This window comes from Podarcis tiliguerta, assembly GCF_965153285.1.
Source record: "Podarcis tiliguerta genome assembly, chromosome: 10".
Taxonomy (NCBI): Eukaryota; Metazoa; Chordata; class Lepidosauria; order Squamata; family Lacertidae; genus Podarcis; species Podarcis tiliguerta.
This window is the reverse complement of record NC_139543.1, coordinates 49,774,008-49,792,391: the sequence shown is the minus strand read 5'-3', so window position 1 is coordinate 49,792,391 and position 18,384 is coordinate 49,774,008. Positions and strand designations below refer to the sequence as shown.

Below are 18,384 nucleotides of genomic sequence, written 5' to 3'. Positions count from 1 at the left end.
CACAAAGCTTATGCAGAGGTTAGACTATGGACACTTCCAGATTACCTGTTTCTGTTTGCAGGGAGATTAAACCATGATGGCTATTCAATGAGCATTCACTCTGATTTGTTCATGGGTTGCCTATGCAGCAATATCCCCGTCACCTTCCTTATCTCAAAAAGTCCAATCTTTTGAGGAAGCTGGTTTGTTGTGCAAGACCTCCCCAGTCAACTATAACTGTGCAACCTGCATTTTCTGGCATGCGGCCAAATCCCACCAGAGAACAGCCACAGTCTGGGAGCGCCCTATATCTCATCTTTGAAGATCATTCATCCTGCTTTGCTTGCACAAAGCTGATGTGATGGTTAGACTATATCTGGTCTATATTGAGCATTATTCTAATTCATTTGTGGGGAGGTTATTCAACAGCAAGTGTTCATCTTGATTTGCTGGTGTGGTGTTTTTACACATCTTCCTGTTAATCCTTCATCCACCCTACACTTTTCAGGGCTTCCCCCCATCACATTTCTAACCACAAAAGGTCCATTCTGTTATTAAGTACTGTAGATTTGATGCACCAAGGTAATCGAGTGCTTTGATACACTTTAACTGCACAAATCTAAAGTTCTGGAGGGAGCTTGAATCCCTGTTCTGTTACTTGCCACCTGCTATATCATTAGTCAAAAATCACCTGAATTGTGGCAAGTACAGCAGAGAGCAGGCAAGAGAGTGGCTCAGAATAATGTACCTGGGACCCTTTGCCAGAATCGGTGGTTTCAGATGTCCACTGTCTTAACACCTTCCAACAATTGCAACTGAAAAACAGGTATTCCTTCTTTCATTTGATGGATCTCTCAGGCACGGAGTACACTGGGTTTCATAATTTTCATCCTTTGCAAATAAGTAATGGCTAGCAGTTAATAATAACACAGTGGTGTGAAACATACCTTAGGAAACCCGAAACTGGCAAGAGCTTGACTCCAAAACTCAGCCCAGTTTTTTCCAAGAAGTTTATTATTATGGTCTGCAAACTGGAGCCAATTGTCGGCAAGGTCTCCAGCAAAATTGCTCTCAGAAAGGGCGGTGCCCTGCAGAGTCTGCTCATTTCTGGTGGAAAACATGGCAAGGAGAATGTTTTCAGTGGAGAGACTCCCATTCGAGCTTGAAACCCAATGTCAACTCAGGGAATCTGAACCCACAGAAAGCAAGCTCAGGAAACTGGCTCCACCATAATCCCTGCAAAAGAAAACTGCTGAGTGTCGCTCAGTTCCAGTTTGTCAAATATCCTTGTTTTCCATCTACCTTCCTAAGTAGTTATGAAACATAAACTTTAATTATAGCTGACCAATTTGAATAAATAATGCCATGAACATTTTACCATTTTTGAGGTGAAGGGCCTTGCTGGACCCTCACATACATTTATCTATTTATTTCTTGTTTTCTTGTTTGCATTTATATCCCACCTCTCTCCTCAAGAAGCTTAAGGTACATGGTTATACTCCTCGTCATTTAACTACCACAACAACCCTATGAGGTAGGTTAGGCTGAGAGTGACTGGCCTGCAAGGTCACCAAGTGAGCCTCACGGCTGATTTGAACCCTAGTCTCCCAAGCCCAAGTCCAACACTCTAACCACTGTACCACACAGGCTGTCTGCAGCAATCTCAGCATCTTTCCTACTGTCCTGGAACTGAACATCAAATTATCCGGCAACAGTAGGGCAGGTCCAAATGTGAGGCCCTCTGCTGGGTAAATGAGTCCCTCATTCTCGTGACGGGCACCTGCTACAAAGTTCCTAATGGGTTAAGAGAGCAAGAGTCATTTTTCTTTTCCTTTGTAAACCACCCTCTTTTCTTCGAAGACAATATGGGGCTACGGCTGATTATGTTTCTTGAGGCGAACCGTATCTGCGCTTGTATGAAAGAAGCAGACAGGCCTGTGCATGCAGCGAAGCCATATGCCTGAGTGGCATCTTGGCCTTTCTGAGGAGACAAAGTTAGCACGTAGGCCCTCTGTTTGCCACACGTCAGACTTTGCATAGCATTGTGTGGCTTTTTTGTTGCTTCGACTAAGCTCTGACCTGCTGACGGCAGGCTTGCCAAGCACGCTCTGGGGGAGCAAGGCCGTCTTGGCAGGGTGGGATGTTTTGCTAATTCTGTACATGCGCATAGAGCGGGCATTCTTGCATAACAAGACATTGCAAGCAGACTTGGTGCCGGCTCGCCCAGTTGGTTCTTCTAATAAAAGACCCAAAGGCTATATAAGAGCATAAGAAGAGTCCTGCTGGGTCAGACCAATGGTCCATCTAGTCCAGGAACCTGTACTCAAAGTGGCCAACCAGAGGCCCATGGGGAGCCCACAAGCAGGACCAGAATGCAACAGTACTTTCCTCACTTACGATTCCCAGCAACTGGTATCCAGAGGCATTAGGCCTTTGGCAGCAAAGGTAAAACAAATAAGATAAGAATCCCCGTTTTGAAATGACCAGGAAACAGCTTTAAACCCTTAGTCGGCCATGAAACTCACTGGGTGCCCTCAGGGAAGTCTACTGCCTCAGTCTGATTGACCTCAGATTCTAGTGAGGCAGAAGCTGTGCTCTGGGTTCCTTGGAGAAATGATAGAACAGATACATCCATAAATAGTCTGAGTCCTGTCGTGAGGCAAGACTATCCAGCAAGCAAAACTATGAAGGGCAGAACCAATTTCAGAGACACACACAAACCCAAAGGCAAATTCCCTATGAAGAAAACTGTGATTTCCTTGCAAACATGCCCCAGTTTTTGGACTTTTGCTCTCCCAATATGCAAAGAAATTTCTTATTTGGGAGGAAAGGAAGTGCTGGGCTGGAATGCTCCCATCCACCTCCATTCAGCATTTTTGCATGCAGTCCCATTCAGCATTTTTTGGAGTTAGTGGGTGGGCAGATGGGGATGAATTTCAAGCATAGGGGCAAAACTGATCAATGGTCCTCCTAGAGCCTTGTGGCCAACACACACACACACAGAGAGAGAGAGAGAGAGAGAGAGAGAGAGAGAGGCTGTTGCGTAGTTCTGGGCATTCTGGGGAGAATTTTGTTCAAGGTAAATTATTTTGTTGCTTAACCACCGTTTTAATATCCTTGGTGCTATCTAACTATTTTGGAACTGTTTTTCAGTTTGGAAACTCATGGGGAAATGCATGGAAAAGTGTGGGATGAATGACTGATTAATGAGGAAGGCGTGTAAACACTCTGTGAGCAAATTGGGATGAATGCTCATTGTTATGTAACTGCCCCATAAACCAATAAGAACAAATGTTCAATATAAACAGGGCATAGTTTAACTCCTGCATAAACATTTTACAAGCAGATCAGGATGAATGTGCAATGAACAGATCATCTGTAACTGCCCTGAGAAGTGGGCTAATATACAGAGAGATATGTGTGTGTGTTTCTGTGTGTGTGTCAAATAAATATTCTAAACAAACAAATATCATATGCATTTGAAGTAGCATCATGAACTAATACGATATTAATGAAATCCTATGTAGAAATCTTTATTCTTTCTCCCAGCCACAAATGTTTATACTACAAGCTCATTATGGCTATGGTCTTTATTGAGATTTAATTCTGATTTGTTTGTGCAGAGGTTATACGGCACCAAGCATTCTTCCTGATTTGCTTGTGGGCTATTTGTTTGTCTTCCCATTCATTCCACACCTTTTGTTGTGTTTCCTCATCACTTTCTTAATTGCAGAAATTCTGCTGTTGGTTATTGTTTTGTTGTTGTTGTTGTTCTTTAAAGCATTTGTTGTACTAGGGTGGCACAGCACTTTAATTGTGGAAACTTAAATTCCCTGGTATGTGCCTGAATCCCTCCTGGAAAACACAGAGAGTCTGGAGGAGTCCCTTCACTGTGGAGATGAACATATCTGTGCAGGAAGGGGCATCTAAGACCCCAGAGCTGAAAGCTGAATCAGAACATTCCTGCTGTCAAATTGTGGGCAACGATAAAGGAAGCAAAAGTTCCACTGGTTGAACACAGGGATAGGATGTATTAGACCATGGGTAGGCAAACTAAGGCCCAGGGGCCAGATCCGGCCCAATTGCCTTCTAAATCCAGCCCACGGACGGTCCGGGAATCAACATGTTTTTACATGAGTAGAATGTGTCCTTTTATTTAAAATGCGTCTCTGGGTTATTTGTGGGGCATAGGAATTCATTCTTCTTCTTTTTTCAAAATATAGTCCACCACCACCCCAAGGTCTGAGGGACAGTGGACCGGCCCCCTGCTGAAAAAGTTTGCTGACCCTTGTATTAGACAAACTGTAGACTGTAGATTCTTCACAGCAGTTTAGATGTGAAACAAGAAGAGTGGATGAAGGAACACTGGGAAGCTCAGGGGCATTTGGGATCACCAAACCCTCAAATATATCAAGACCCCATGCCAGGCTTTTCTGACTTCTTTTGAGCAAGTTGTACCAGAGGCTCCAGGACAAATGGGCTCCACTCTCTTTTGTTGATGACTATTTTGATGTCAGTGATTGTTATACGACTTTGTTGTGGTGCAGTGGTTAAGCTGCTGGACCAGGGTTGTAATCCCCACCATGCCATGAAGCTCGCAGGGTAATCTAGGGACAATCAGAGTACCTTAACCTAACACATTCACAGGGTTGTCTTGAGGATAAAAAGAGGAGAGGGGAAACCACATCCCCTATGCTGAGCTTCTTGGACAAAATGTAGGGCATTATGGACCATTTTTATTCTCTGATTCTTGGGGAGCTCTTTGAGTCATAACAGTGGGATGAAAATACCTTGTGAAAGAAAGTGAAAGGCAAGGCAAATATAAGGATTTCTTTCTCGGGCTGAATTTATAATGAGAGAAGCCAATAGTTATGATTAGACAAGAAATTAGACAGGGAAATTTTGTACCTCCCTGGGGTTTTTTAGGCTCTTCTGTAAGTTGGTTCATAAACTAGCCATTCTCAATGCCATCTTCCTTTGCCAGTAAGGTCTGGGTCTTTGGCAACTTGGCTTTGGGTTTTGTTGGCGTTACATAATGGGCCTTTTAAACTTCTCTGAGCACACCAGCAAATATCTGCCAGTGTTAACCAAGAAAAATAAATGAAATAGCTACTCAAACGGAAGTATGCACAAGTTAGCTAATGCACAAAGTATTCTTCTTCTACGGACAAATGTGCCATTTAGCATCCAAAAAGATGAAGATGGGGCATGGTCAGTAACTATATAGTCCTGGTGCAACTGCATAGTAATTTTGTGTTCCTCCAGAGTTAAACAGCTTGGTAATTATATTCGATGGTTCCCAAAATATCATTTAACACGTGTCCTGGTTTGTAAGCCTAAAATAATTAGGAGTTTGCTTGGTGATTACATGGTACTTACCACATATATGTTCTGCCAATGCATGATCGTTATATACCCTGTTATTAAATGATCACCAATTTCGCAGGTCATAGAAAGGATTTCTAAACATATCCCTCCTCATATCTATTGAGGCTTCATTGGAAAACCAGTGCACTCCTTCTCAGGGTGATTTTTCTAAAGGGAAACTTCGGAGATTGCAAGTCCTTTAGGTGATCTCCAAGCAGGCTTGCTCTCCTGGAGACATCTTGGGCTTTGATTTGTAAAGAGAGAAAGGTTTCAAAGGGCTGTACCAATTGCCAGCCTGTTTACTCTCAAGTAATCAAATTCTGTGGGGTTTATTTCCAAGAAAGAAGAGTACACTTACTAGGCAGTAAATTCTATGGAACGTAGAGGGAATTTGACCATTTCATTTCTCATTTTTCCAGTTCAGTTCTCTACATTTCCTCAGCAATCTGAGATAGATAGATAGATAGATGATGATAGATAGATAGATAGATAGATAGATAGATGATAGATAGATAGATGATAGATAGATAGATAGATAGATAGATAGATAGATAGATAGATAGACAGACAGACAGATAGGTAGATAACAGATGATAGATAGATGATAGATAGATAGATAGATAGATAGATAGATAGATAGATAGATAGATAGATAGATAGATGATAGATAGAGATAGATGATAGATAGATAGATAGATAGATAGATAGATAGATAGATGATAGATAGATAGATAGATAGATAGATAGATAGATAGATAGATAATAGATAGATGATAGATAGATAGATGATAGATAGATAGATAGATAGATAGATAGATAGATAGATAGATATAATTTCTCAGCATTTGGGTGCAAATGTGTACTAATACAGTATACACTTTCTTTGTGTGCCATTTTGACAAATATGCACATTTTGGTCAAATCCCCTGCACAATGCATTTTGCATGTTATTTTGCAGACTCCGCTAACCCAGAAATAGTACCTCGGGTTAAGAACTTTGCTTCAGGATGAGAACAGAAATCGTGCTCCAGCAGTGCGGCAGCAGCAGGAGGCCCCATTAACTAAAGTGGTGCTTAAGAACAGTTAACAGGTTAAGAACAGTTTCAGGTTAAGAACGGACTCCGGAACGAATTAAGTACTTAACCCGAGGTACCACCGTATGTACACTTTCTACTAAATTGTGCATTTGTGTACACGTCACCTGGTTTAGCTTTTCCTAAAGCAGTGTACACCAGAGTAGGTTCAGTTGACTAGGAATTTTAGGACATATTTCTAAACAGTCGTGTGCCATGATCCCAGTCATAGACATGTCCACCTCACCTGCTGACTTCCAAGGAGTATATGTGTATGGAGGGCTGTAGCACCTGTGGCACATGCAAAAGGTGCCCAGTTCAATCCCTGGTGTTGCCAAGTAGGCCTGTGTAGTGGACAATACTGAGTTAGATGGAACAATGGTCCGAATGCCCATAAAGCAGCTTCCCTATAATAGCACATTCCTCTGAGTAGAGAATGCCGGAGAGCCTGCAGCGTTACTCATATGCAATGAGTTCAAAATAAGGGGAGGGTTTTATTTTGCTTTTTTACAGAGAAACGGATGGCAATGTGGAGTGAATCGGATGCCGCAGATGTTGGTCCTTCCTTTGCCCATCAGCTTATTTCCTACTCAGCAGGTGCATTTTTTGAATGGCTAGCTGGGGGGGGGGGGGGAGCAGGGGCTCAACCACAGAAGATATGCCAAGCCACAACAGACAGACCACATGTTGTGGCTTGCATTCTTTCTGCAGTAATGATCATGATTGCCTTCTTTGAAAGCCGCATATTTTTCCAGTTATTTCTCAGTTTGATAGATCGCTTTGGGCTCTTGCCTTTTTAGGGACATTAAGGAAGCTGATTAATCTTCCTTATTTATCCCATTAAGCCAGGCACAGGGGCTGCGTTAGCCATTCTGCTGAGTAAGCAGCAGCTCAGGACTCCAGCCAAATTAAAATGCCTTTTGTGGCATTTCGTTCTCCAGACATTTTTCCAAATGGGAGAGCAGTTTTCCTCCTTTTCACCATGATTCTAAGCAGGCTTATTGAGAAGTAAAGGTTGCAGCCCACTGGGTGTTACTCAGAGTAGATCCACTGAAATTAATCCACCTACTTTGAGGAGGACTACTGTTGGATAGAAGCCTAAGTTTGGCTGAGCACCAGTGAGACTTAGGGTAGAACCCTGTATGTGTCTTATTCCAATGGGTTCTTACTCCCAGTTAGCAATGGAAGGACTAGTCAATTTCAGTTTTATCAATCTCTCATTTTTCCAAACTTAAATCCTGCTCCCTACATTCCTGTAGGACAAGTGGTGCAGCGATAAAACCGTTAGCACATTTGCAAAGCTAAGCAGGGTCCTGCAGATATAGTTTGGTTGGAGAACTACATTGCAAAATTTGAATGAGAATGAATGGCTATGTTTCAGTTGTCATAACTGTTTTGAAAAGTGCAGATTTCGGAGGCTCTGCTTTAAATTAGCACCAAAACTAATTTCTCCCCCATTGCTATTCCCAGGTACATGCAGGTAGAATTGTAGCCTTGACTGTGCTAAGGACTGTATCTTGTTGTTGTTATTGTTGTTTAGTCGTTTAGTCGTGTCCGACTCTTCGTGACCCCATGGACCAGAGCACGCCAGGCACTCCTGTCTTCCACTGCCTCCCACAGTTTGGTCAAACTCATGCTGGTAGCTTCAAGAACACTGTCCAACCATCTCGTCCTCTGTCATCCCCTTCTCCTTGTGCCCTCCATCTTTCCCAACATCAGGGTCTTTTCCAGGGAGTCTTCTCTTCTCATGAGGTGGCCAAAGTATTGGAGCCTCAGCTTCACGATCTGTCCTTCCAGTGAGCACTCAGGGCTGATTTCCTTAAGGAAGGATAGGTTTGATCTCCTTGCAGTCCGTGGGACTCTCAAGAGTCTCAAGACTGTATCTTAAAATTCCCTAATGGAAACAGTGTCTGAGCCTTTGACACTGACCAGTCAATGTACACTTGAACCTCTCTCAGTCCTGTATCTTCCCGTAGGGGTATAGCATACCAGTTGAATTTCTGCCTGGCTTGCTGCTGCGATTCAGAGCAATATATTTTCTGTAACATTTGTGTGTGAGTGACCCAGGAGAAATCACCACAGAAGTTGCAACCTGAAGTGATTATTCCAACACCCAGCAACTTTGAACCACATCTGCATAGCAGATCACAGCTACAACAACATTTTTCTGGCTCCGTTCTGTACAGCGCTGCAGAGAGAACTCCCACTTAGTCAATTCCATAACCTCACTGGAAACTGGAGGTGTGACCAGACATCCCTTATGGTCCTCTGAGGAGGAGAAATGAAGACGGTTCAACATCTGCTCCTCAGCGGAGGAACCAGAATGGCTCAAGTGTGCAATTCAGCCCATCTAGCTGACCCAGAAACAAAATCGCATGTCAGCATTTGCAATATTGTAAATCACAGTTAACAGCTTGAAATAGTGTAAGAGATACTAAACACAAAGATCGGTCTATAGCTAAGTGATCCTCAGGATACCTGTTGATACTCTGCTATTCATTTTTCTGGCGGGGGCAGACGGCGGACAGCTTTCATCACCAAAAAGTAAAGTTTCTGGAATACTGTTATCTCAGCATTTTTTAAATAACATGCCTACACACAGACACATGCCCACAGATGGATTTTTTTAAATAAAAAAAACCAACCGTTGTAAGTAGTCAGCCAAGCCTTTAATAAATGTGGCAATTGTAGATTTCCACAGGTGCACAGCAGACAACAGTGGCTGATGATCCCTCTATTCCTATTTTGAATTGCTTGAGGTTATCCCCCTGCTCATTTAATCCCCAATCATAGAACTGTAGAATTGCAAGGGGCCTTGTGGATCATCTAGTCCAACCGCTGCAATGCAGGACTCTCAACTAAAGTATCCATGACAGGTGATCCTGTGAGGTGGGTTTGGCTGAGAGGCAGTGACTGGCCCCAAGGTCACCCAGTGAGCTTCATGGCTGAGTTGGGATTTGAACGCTGGTCTCCCAGGTCCCAATCCATCCCCCTGCCCTCACACCCTGTCAACTGCCTGCTGCATAAAACTATGATGGGGGACCTGTGGCCCTTTGTATGTAATTGGACACCAACTCCCATCAGCCCAACCGGCATGGTGAATGGTCAGGGATGATGGGAGGTGTAGTCTAACATGTGGAAGGCGATAGGCTCCCCGCTCAGGCTGTAGGATATAAAGGCAATCAATTCTCTTCTGAACCAAAGAACTGCAAAGGTGGGGGTCTTCATGTCAATCACTTATGTTAGATATACTTAAGAAGAGACTATAACCCTTGCTCCACTGGAGGCGCCTTTGCTGAACCCAAAAGTATTTTAGCACGCCTTTTGGGGAGCAGGGGCATTGCGTGTTCAGACCCAGAAACCTCCCCCCTAAATAAATTCACACTTGACTCAAATTTTGGTTTGGCTTTTTTGGCAGAATTTAGGCCACAACTTTATTGATTACAGAAAGTGACTGGTTGCATAGGCTCTGGTTCGACTAGCTCCCTGCCATGCAGATAGCGCTGACCCAGGGCACCAACATAGGTCAGCCAAGGGTGAACACCTGGATAAGTGGAAAGCCAGGAAGGGGCTAATTCTGCCACCCAAATGTCCCCCTGGACTCAGGCACAGGCACAACCCCCTCTCAGGGGTTGACCAAACCGTCGAGTCCCTGGATTCCTTTAACGGAATACCCTTCACATAGCGATGGCGAGAGCGTTCTCCCATCCCTATCACCTGAACCAGAGCCTATCCGCAACCTTACAAGTTGTGAGTATTTGCTACGCAGCAGGCGAAACCCGAATGGCAACAGCCAATCAGCCAAGTGGGGGAAATTCTTGCCGTGCCCCTGTCCCAATGACAGACAACACACGACAGCATAGCAAGGTCAGGCGCAATCCCTAAAAGTAGGGAGAGGTGGGTGGGTGTTCCGAATGCACGCGCCAAAAGAGGAAGCTCTGGGTCATGTGCATGGGCATAAATAGGTCCTTCAAACCATTTGGACTGTGTCCCATTGGCCAGATTGTACCCAACTTTGAGGGACCCACCAACTGGGTGTTGTGGCTGACCAATCGTACGCACCCACAACACAGGGTGTCAGTTTTCCAGGTCTCACCACAATACATGCCCTCTTTAAGTGAGGACCCAATTTGCAAAAACTGGAGTGAGCATGTTAGACAACAGCTAAGGATTCTCCCCCCATCCACCCACCCACCCACACACACACTCCCCCAGCAAAGCTGCATGCAGATTCTGGTGTGTGTGAAAGCTGACAGCACAGTAATCTAGCTGGGAGGTCTCATTTGCATTTCTAATCATGTGTGCTGCTAAGTAGGTCCCAGGGGTGTTCAGGAGTTTCCCACACGGAAGTAGTCTTAGAATTACAGCCGCTCTTTCTCAAAGACTCACCTCTGGGTGGCTAGTGCTCTTTGTTCTGGTCTGTGCCTGTACTATTGCTAGTGAACTAAACCACCCACATAACAGATCGGCTGCAACAGATAGCCCATTGGGGAGGGGACGACTTAATGACCCACCCACCCGCTCGCTCGCTCGCTCTCTGACAACACCTTTGGGGTCAGCAGAATCCTTTCTCTGGGTCTGAGGGCAGGTGCAAGAACACGGGGTGGTCTTTTTACCACCCCCTGACCACACAGAGTTAATATAGCTAGATTACATTCAGGAGATAGCATAGGGGCCGGAGTAATGGGCTTGGCAGGAAGAGATCCATATTGAAATCTCTGCTTGATCATAATGAAGCTCAGTGGGTGGCCTTAGGCAAATCCATAAGACTCTGCTTAAACCTGCCTGAGAGCTCCTATAGATTGTGAAACGAACACAGAGATTGTATCATTAGCTTGCATTACCATTATATGGAGATATATCAGGAGATGAGATTTGGGATTAATAAAACCAACACATGCTATCCCATAGAGCTGTTATTAATATCCTATCCAATGAGGGAGGCAACACTGCCTGTATCTATCTATCAATCAATCGCCACATTTTTAAGTGTACTGCTATTGAAAAGTTGCTGTTAATGTACTTGCTGTTTGATTAGGAAAAACTCAGGGAAAGGGGCAGATCTTACACACACACACACACACCAGTCCTGGAAACTCTAAGATAATATTCATGGTTCGATCACATACCAGGAAAGTCAGGTTACTCTGTTGTAGTTGATGGCGAGGGTCTTGCGCAACAAGCCTGCTTCCCCAGATGATCAGACTTTTTGTGATAATGACAGCAAAAGTGAAAGGCAGTGGAAAGCATGGTGAAAGCACTTAGTGATGACACAGTCTAGCCTAACCTCCCAGCAAACAAATCAGAATAAATATGTTCATTATATAGCCAACATCACCCTACTTGTCCCACAAACAAATAAGGATGAATGCTCAATAAACAGGCCATCTTGAAGTGACCATAGTCTAACCTCCTTGTCATCTTAGTGCAAGCAAATCAGGGTGAATGCAAAATATATCATGGAGTTGGAAGGGACCTCAACAGTCTGCTCAAAATGCCTGCTGATGCGGAGAATCCTCTCCTACAGCATCCATGATTAAGTGATCAAAAATCTCTAATGAAGGAGAGTCTACCACCTTCTGGAGCAGTCTGTCTTGACTGCTGAACAGCTCATACCCACCATGTAATGATAGGAATATACTGCATTGAGGTTTCTGAAGCTACAGTCCTATACACTCTTCCCTGGGTCAGATCCCATTAAATTCACTTAGACACACATACATAGGAAGACGTTGAGTTAAATATATTCCTTCGTTTGGTGTCAGCCTGCTTTGGATGGAGCTGCTTCTATTTCTAATGGCTCTAGCTGTGCACAGCCACTGTTTGCTGTCCCAGGTGGAAGAAAACACCCGGGTGTGTATTGTCCTGCTCTTTTGCTTGACCTTCCTGGATTACAATGCCCCAGGGCTAGTTCACAGCCACGTCTTCCTAGAAGTATCCAGCCAAGTTTCTTGTTAACTGGTCTTGACTCATGGAGCTAATGAAAGCAGCACCTCTCTTGTAAGCAAGCAGAGTGGGTTGGGATTTCTAACCCAGAAACCATTGAGTCTTGCTATTGCTCTCCTGTAGCCTATAAACTGCTTGCTTCTTGGGTCACTCAGCAAGCGATCGTATTAGGTTTCTTAATCCAGAAAAAAATACATGTGATTGTGGGATGTTGCCATCAACCAGGGGCAGCCAATGCAGTGGTCTTCAGGTGTTGGATTCAGCTCCCATCATCCCTGACCATTGACCATGCTGGCTGGAGCTGATGTGTTCAACAACATCTGCAATCTGCTCTATCGGCTCTTCTTGCCAGAGGCATTCTACAGACTGTGCAGTCAGGCCCGCAGAGCACAGCATAGGCCGTAGTTCTTACATGCATCTATAGATCATGTCATTGCTGTACAATGTATGGCTCGCAGTTGAGTTTTGATCTACATCTGCATGTGGGTTACCGCTGTGGGTTTTAACCTGTGATGGCTCATTCTGATGGGCAAGTCACCGCTTGAAGCTGAGCACCAAATTTGCACATTTGACTCAGCCCCAAACATGAAATACACCTTGTGTGCACGTCTCTTGCACAAGTCCCATTCATTTCAATAGTGCATGCACCAAAGAACCTCTCCATAGATTGTGTCCAGATTCATTTGTCCGAAGGGCAGCACAAGGCCTCCCAAGACATTTTGTTGCCTGAGGCAAAAGAAAAGATGGTGTAGCACCCACCAATCACAGATACAGAAGCTGCTTGGACTGGCCATTGACTCTTACCTCGGTGCTGGTGCTGGAACAGTATCTTCTGCTGTGCCTGAGGAAGCAGGCTAGCTAAATAATAATAATAATAATAATAATAATAATAATAATAATAATGCTGCAGTAATATTGCTGTTGTTGATGATAATACTTTTTTATTCTTACAACTCTGTTAACCACTCTGGGAACATAAATTTCTGTTGAAAGTGTGTGACATAAATTTTGTAAGTAAGCAATAAACAACACCTCAGCCGCAAGTCCATTCCACATTCTTGTGACAGTACAGTATGCGTCTCCAGAGGGAAAGTTACAAGGAGACGGGAGAGCATTGTGGCTCATTATGGTCCCTCATGTCTTTTGAACCTCTCCAAGTCCTGGCAAGTGGCATCAGAGACTGGCTCAGAGCTTTGTACTTTGTTCCAGGACAGCGTTTATTCTTTTAAAAAAAGGCGGGGGGCCCTAAGCATCCCAGAACATGAAAGGACTGAAAGAGAGGCGTGGGGTGTTTCTGCCAAGCTTTGAAAGAATTAATGCAGCAGGCCCAATAGCCACCTGAAAACCGCAATGGGAGACTTCTTCTGCTTTGCTCAGGAAACAGGATTTGTTTCTACAGAATTCACGAGCGTCTTACATGGACTGGAAGCAGAACATGCAGTTTCCATATCACCTGTGCACATATTACTTGCACACATGTCCAGCTGTGGGGAACTCTATGGGAAGACTCTTGAGGGAATATCAATATGAGACCACACAAGTAGAGTTACCACTGAGTTGAGTTTTGTTTTGTTTTTAATGCAGGATGCAACCATGAAGATGGCCATTCATCCAGCTGCACCGGAAGGAGAAATAAAACAGTGAGGCCCCCTTCATGGACTGAGCTGGCAGAAGGGGTGGGGCAGAAATTCAGCTCAGTTTAAAGGTATACTTACTTAATTCACACTTTATGAAACAATATGAAGACCAAAACACAGCCATTGTTTGGATTCTCCAAATTCTGAACTCCAGTCAAGTAATGTGTACAAAAAAATGCATTTATGAGGGTAAAACATACATGCAAATCTATCGATCGGTGAAAATAACACCAAAAATGCATTCTATCAGAGAAAAATGCTTGCATAAAAATGCATATGTTTTGAGAAATCCAAACTAAAATACTGGTGAATTTTCATGAGGACTTAAAAACAAATCATGAACTGATGGGGTTGGAAAAATGAGACCCTGAGAGAAACTGCAATGGACAGATTTGCCCAACACTTTGGCTTCTCCTCTCTCAGAACTGTCTCCTCAGGGGTGATTCCACTTGGTAACAAATATGATGTCAGGATGAATGGCATCCCAATTGTCTGATCTTCCTCTTCCTGAACACTTCCTTTTATGCCACGTCTCTTCCACTGTAAGCCATTATTTTAACTTGTACACCACCGGCCCTAGACCCACATTCCTTCCAATAGGAGATCAACCCATCTGGGAACTGCAGTTTTCTTGTCATTGGCAAAGTGAGAGATATTCCCAGCTGTGGCTCAACTCAGCGCACCCAGAGTTCTTCTCCGGTTTTCATAATCCACTTCCTGCTTCCATAACCCCGTGAACAGCTTTCTTCCTTTATGAGAGATGGGAACAGGGGACCTTACATAACCTTGATGAGGGAAACAACTAGCCCGGTTCCCTTGCCATAGCAATTGTTTTCAAGTTGATAATCCAGGAAATACATGTCTTCTCTATTTACTCAGAAAAGAATTAATGGCCCTCAGTTTTTTGATGGCATCCTCTCACACCTCACTGTTGCAACGGAAAGCAGACACAACCAGGCTGCTAGAGTACTTAGGCAGCGCTCTATGACTTAAGCACTGTGTGCCATGCGCGATGGTTGCTAATGAGACCTAATAATTCTCTCATTGTTATTCTAACACGGTGCAGCAGGACAAGTGAGCCTGTAAACAGAGATCCAACAAAAATAAAACCATTATAATCACAGCCTGGGTTGTAAATCACAGGCTAGGGTGTTCTGCTGTGGTTTGACTCCAAGCCAGGGAATAGTCAAATAATCAAACTGCAGATGGTAGGGCAGCAAATCGACTTACATTTAAACAGTGGCAAGGCTCCAAACGACAGGCGGAAAAATGCTTTGCACGATACAGGAATTCTCCCACCTCCCCACTTCTTGTTAACTAGGTCTATAAAATAACCAGACATGTTAACCAATAATAGTGTTATTCCTTGCAAGTGCGTGTGCCAACCCAGGTTCACGGGCTCGGCCGATCCTGTTACAAGCACCGCTAAAGAGCTGCCATACTAATAATAATTAACATTTCATTTCCAGGCAACTGAAGGGGTTTCTTCCCTCCACCCTCTGGAAAGATGAATTCCTGGTGTGAGGAACATCCAGGTGGTTTGGCAGTTTTACAAAAGGTAAAGGCAGAATTCTAGCTTTGCCACATTGTTTGTTTGTTTGTTTGTTTGTTTGTTTGTTTGCTTTTGGATGTATATCCCACCCATCCTCCCGAAGGAGCCCAGGGTGGCAAACGGATGCATAATTTTAAAACAGAGCAAAGCAAAAACATTATAAAACACTTAAAACATTCTAAAAATAATTACAGTGAAAAACATATAAAAGCAGTCTCAGTTAAAAACATTCTAAAAGCAGTCAACAGTGATTTTGGGGTTGCCAGAAACAGTCACCAAATGTCTGGGTAGGCTGAGTTTTTTTCCACACTTCTCTGGAAAGTTATTAATGATGGAGACAGTTCATAATGATGGAGACAGGGAAGGCATCACAACCGGAGAGCTATCACTGAAAAGGCCCTGTGACAGGTGAATGCCAACCTGGAAAAATAATATTAGAATGTGCAGTAATTTTTTAAACCTCTAAAAGTTTAAAAAGAGAAGCAGCATTTGGATTTCCATGAATTACCCTATGGTTGCCAGGGCAACAAAGGAATTGACCCTCACAAAATGGGTGGTAGCTGAACTGGACCTAGGATTGCTTTAAAGACATTTTTCTTTAAGAGTTCTCTACCTCTGTAATATGGGACGCGAGTGGCACTGTGGGTTAAACCACTGAGCCTCTTGGGCTTGCCGATCAGAAGGTCGGCAGTTTGAATCCCCCGACGGGGTGAGCTCCCGTTGCTCGGTCCCTGCTCCTAGCAGTTCGAAAGTACGTCAAAGTGCAAGTAGATAAATAGGTACCGCTCCGGTGGGAAGGTAAACAACGTTTCCTTCTGCTCTGGTTCACCAGAAGTGGCTTAGTCATGCTGGCCACATGACCCAGAAGCTGTACGCCGACTCCCTTGGCCAATAAAGCGAGATGAGCGCCACAACCCCAGAGTTGGCCACGACTGGGCCTAATGTCAGGGGTCCCTTTACCTTTACCTTTACCTCTGTAATAACAGTTTAGCATAATTTAGAGCCCTTCTCTGATTTGGAACACTAGTCAGTGTTCTTTCTTAGAAGCTGGTAATTTGTGGACCTGTCCAAAGGTCACATAAGGCCGTTGGAGTAGATCAGGGGTCACCAACCTTTGGGGGCTTCTGGGCACCTTTGCAAACTGGAGGAGCAACAACCGTACACACTCACTCTCCTCTCCCCCTGCCTCCCACTGGAAATTGGGCTTGGGGAACACCCTTCTGTTGTGATGAACCTAGAAGGAACAGCAGCAGGATCATGGCAAGGGCAAAGCTGTTCAGACACACCAGAAAGAGATAACCTGGTGGTCCTACCAGTGCGTCTGTACAGCACCAATTTAACTGCTGAAATTTCCAGGTACTCTGCAGCAATGCTAGCATCAAAAAGGTGGTACCACCCTACCCTGCTATGCTGCTCTTGCTCTCTGGTCCATTGTTCAAAATTAGCCAGGCGCCAGGTCATTTTGCACTTGGCTTTCACCCACTTGTGACCACGTGAAGATGCCTGGGTGCCAGGATGGCGCCTGACATCTTCCCCATCTGGGGAATCATTGGATCTTGACTGTTTTCCCACACTAGCAACACACCCTGTAGAATTCTATTTTATCTGCGCAATCGGAATGAATTTCTGGAACCAAATGGCTTTTTCTGTGCAGCCGGAGCAGGAGCGAAAGCAGTCACCATTAAGAAAAAGAGGTCAGAACAGGACAATATATATGGGGACTGTCCCTGGATCCGGTGACTTTTTTTCTTTAGGTTCTCAAAACTCTTAACCTAGCTCAAGGTTGTCTTCTGAACCAGCCAGATGTCTAATGGAGAATTAATCACAGCCATCATTTGAGAAAGAAGTCTTTAGAGCCATCTTGCCCCAAAAGGGCAACTAGATACAGTGGTACCTCGGGTTACAGACGCTTCAGGTTACAGACTAATCCAGAAATAGTACCTCGGGTTAAGAACTTTGCTTCAGGATGAGAACAGAAATGGCGCAGCGGCAGTGGGAGGTCCCATTGGCTAAAGTGGTACCTCAGGTTAAAAATAGTTTCAGGTTAAGAACGGACCTCCGGAACGAATTAAGTTCTTAACCTGAGGTACCACTGTATTCCATTTTGGCAAATGTAACCATGGTTTAAAGAGCCATTTGGGGCCTAGCTTATTTATCTGAGTTTCTAAAACCGCTCCAGTCATAGTCTAACACTTCAGCCGCTACACCACATTGACACATGTTAAAAGTACTTGGACCTCTTGCATTGCACCTGAGACTAAATTCCTTCCTCTGGAGACTGAGACGCATACAGCCCTGAAACCATGGTTGAGGTCTAGAATCCCAGAAACTTAAGCTGGAGCTACTCGGATAGATCCGAGACCTGCTGTTTCCCCATAAACAACAAAAACAACCTTGCCGCCGTGCGTCAGATCCATTGGTTGGAAGCTCAAAGAGAAAAGTTGGTGCTTGCTGCTTCTTTAGAATCAGGAACTATTTTGGTGTGTGTTTGGATATACCAGAAGCTTTTGCTGCTGCACATTGCAGACCCTTCAAGTGTCCCTATTTTCCAGGCACGTCCCTGATTTAGAGGTCCCTATTTTCATTGGAGAAATGCTGGAGGGTATGGAGTTATCCAACCCCCAAGTTGTGTGAAGAAAATCCTGTATAGGGAAGTTTGTTTAATGTTTTATTATGTTTTTATATATGTTAGAAGCTGCTGAGAGTGACTGGGGCAACCCAGTAAGATGTGTGGGGTATAAATAGTAAAATTGTCGTTATGGTATGGGATGTCCCTATTTTCATCAGAGAAATGTTGGAGGGTATAACATTGATGACATCAGTATGGATA

At 44.1% G+C, this 18,384-nt stretch overlaps 2 long non-coding RNA genes across 2 annotated transcripts in view; one reads left to right on the top strand and one right to left on the bottom strand.

Moving 5' to 3' along the window:
* Positions 1-18,384, top strand: part of LOC310658393 — an 84,071-nt gene that overhangs the window by 44,389 nt on the left and 21,298 nt on the right. The window contains exons 2-3 of the long non-coding RNA XR_014502301.1: positions 13,950-14,070; positions 15,472-15,560. This is a non-coding gene — a long non-coding RNA (uncharacterized lncRNA). The remainder of the gene's footprint in view (positions 1-13,949; positions 14,071-15,471; positions 15,561-18,384) is intronic.
* On the bottom strand, positions 15,944-17,905 carry LOC310658875. Its single transcript, XR_014502515.1, has 3 exons — positions 17,645-17,905; positions 16,527-17,432; positions 15,944-16,167 (listed from the first exon to the last, which is right to left on the bottom strand). It is a non-coding gene; the product is annotated as an uncharacterized lncRNA (long non-coding RNA).